This window comes from Montipora foliosa, chromosome 1 (assembly GCF_036669935.1).
Source record: "Montipora foliosa isolate CH-2021 chromosome 1, ASM3666993v2, whole genome shotgun sequence".
Lineage (NCBI taxonomy): Eukaryota > Metazoa > Cnidaria > Anthozoa > Scleractinia > Acroporidae > Montipora > Montipora foliosa.
Genome location: NC_090869.1, coordinates 25,502,176 through 25,504,675, shown reverse-complemented (window position 1 = coordinate 25,504,675; position 2,500 = coordinate 25,502,176). Strand labels below are relative to the sequence as shown.

The following is a 2,500-nucleotide window of genomic DNA, read 5'->3' as shown; positions in this document are numbered from 1 at the left end:
CAGTTTCTTCCAACATTAATATTAATTAAATGCTTTTCATCAATTAACATTATTTGCTTGTTCGGCCCAACAATTAACATTGTTTTTCAAACATGACATAGGACTTAAAATATTTGGTCATTTAGCCAGAGATAAATAAATTAAAGATCCTGCTTGATGTCAAGAAAAAGGTGTCTTACATGTGTCCATTTATTGCATTAAAAAAGGAAAAGCATTTTTATTTTCTTTTGTTATTACTGTATTATTCATGGTCATTAATCACACCACGTCACAGCTTCCTTTATTATAATTTAGTTTAATCACTTTATTAATCACTAGTTATTATTAATGATGATAATTTATGACTTCATAAATTTTTAATATCTATAGCATTTGTATACATGTAAAATATTAACTTATGTTTGAATTTTCCTTTTACTGATAAACTGCACTCAATCAAGACTAAAATGTAAAATATATTAATTTAAAATAGAACTTTAAATAACTTGAATTGATCAATGTAGCTATAAAATGTTTTTAAAAAGATGCCTAATTAAAGCATAGTAAACCTACTTTCATAGCCCTAGTTTGTTCAAAAAATGAAAATTCTTATTGTGTGTGTTAATTGTCTGTCACTTTTGGTGCCAGAACTATTAAAATATAGAGAATGCATTTGATAACCGTCACAAGCATTAAGTGGTTGATAGACTGAATTGTTTGTGTAGAAAAGTCTTTTGCCTTTCGAAAGCGCATTTTCTCTCACTGGGCAGTGAAAAGACGCTTTTTACTGTGATCTTCCATTTGCTGACAAAATATCACTCTTTGTTTTAAGAAAAACGTCCCAGAAAAAGCCTTGAATTTTCATAGGAACTTTCCCTCAAACATTCAAGGAAATTTCATGAGAGCAACAAATGAAATTTGTGCATTTTGCTTGCATTATTTTGCACAATACTGTATACCACTGAGAGAATAATATATAGAGGATATTACACGGTGGCGAGAAGACATGAATTTTATGTTCGAGTGGCAAGAACAATATCTCATGAGTGAGCGAAGTGAACGAGTGAGATATTGTTCTTGCCACGAGAACATAAAATTTATATCTTCGAGCCAACGTGTAATGTTCTTTTTATTATATGGAGACTAAAATTAATATTGAATATTTCGGATGTTATTGTGTTTCAAAGTAGTCAAGTTTTACAAATACGGCTGAGCTTTATAAAAAAAGGCAGGAATCGTGACGTCATTGAACGATACGACACTCACAAAGACACTCACAAAGGTGACATACGGAAAATACGCCACTCAGGTCCCAGATGAAGTGGCGTATGGAATCTACGAGTGGTTTAGTTCCCAGTAAAACACTCTTCTCCATATATAATAAATAATAGTTTTTTCGCTGACCTAGGTCGGTGAATGACGTTTGTATTTATTTCCAAATTCTATTTTTAGAGGGTAGGAGGTGAATGATACTTGGCTAATTAACACCTCTGAGTTAGCTAATCAGTGCACGCGTAGAGCACTATCTTGTGTGGTACTGAATTATTAAAACTGAACTACGGATATCAGATTTCAAGGATTTTCATTGACTTGCTGGACACAGGCTATCAGTTCATATACCTGCTGAACCTAATGTGGTCAAGGAACGTGTCAGCTGAAACATTTTTCCCACATTGGCAAACCCTTTTGTATATGCAATAAGCACATTATTGGTCGCTGGTTCTCGCTGCTGAATAATAATAATATCAATAATGATAATGATAATAATAATAATAATAATAATAATAATAATAATAATAATAATAAGTAATAGTAATTGGACTGTGTGAAGTACAATTCAGGGAGTAATAGTGCGAGTTATTTTAAAATCGGCCAAGCTCGCAGCCCCAGGCTGATTTGAAATTACGAGCATGATTACTCCCAGAATTGTACGGCACAAGGTTCAATTACTAATTGATCATATCTAGAACAAAATTTGAGGTTAAAAAGTCTTCGAATACGTTTTTGTGTGGAAAAGTTAAAATTAAGAGGGAAAGACCCCATCCAAGTGCATATGATTGACGCAAGAATGGCGTAGGTGTCCAGTTACTGGTATCCAATTTGTAGTTGTTCACATTGGATACCTTTCAATGGGAAAAGCAATGATAATTTTGACAGAGTAATTATTGTTGATTGCTCTGCGTAATGTCAACAGGCTATTTTGTTGTTGTTGTTTTCGTTGTTCACTGGTATGATCACAGTACTTGTTTGTGGCTCATATGATCATAGTACTCGTTTGTGTAAATGTAGGTATGTGTACAAGTACTGTATATTAAAAAAGAGTGGATTACTTGCCCAATCCTTCAGTATGATTGCCAGTTATCTTACTAACTGAGTAGATTTCCTTGTGGACCAATAAATTATTATTTGAGGTAAGTGAAAGTCTCTTCTTGATAGGCAGCCACCCTAAGTATATCACTGATCTGCAAACTGCACGCACTATATTAGGTGCCTCATCAAAGAAACTCCGTCTGGTAGTGTG

The 2,500-nt window shown here is 33.3% G+C and overlaps 2 protein-coding genes across 3 annotated transcripts in view; one reads left to right on the top strand and one right to left on the bottom strand.

Annotated features, from left to right (window-relative positions):
- The window catches only part of LOC137994813 (ubiquinone biosynthesis protein COQ9-B, mitochondrial-like), a 12,781-nt gene extending 12,567 nt beyond the window's left edge, over positions 1 to 214 (top strand). The window contains exon 9 of the mRNA XM_068840412.1: positions 1 to 214. This exon is cut by the window's left edge and continues 209 nt beyond it. The gene's annotated coding sequence lies outside the window, so the exon portion shown is untranslated.
- A 1,141-nt stretch (positions 215 to 1,355) lies between these two features.
- The window catches only part of LOC137994800 (uncharacterized), a 3,854-nt gene continuing 2,709 nt past the window's right edge, over positions 1,356 to 2,500 (bottom strand). Inside the window, exon 2 of one of the 2 annotated variants that reach the window (XM_068840395.1) lies at positions 1,356 to 2,500. This exon is cut by the window's right edge and continues 1,462 nt beyond it. The gene's annotated coding sequence lies outside the window, so the exon portion shown is untranslated. The other variant, XM_068840402.1, reaches the window with a different exon arrangement.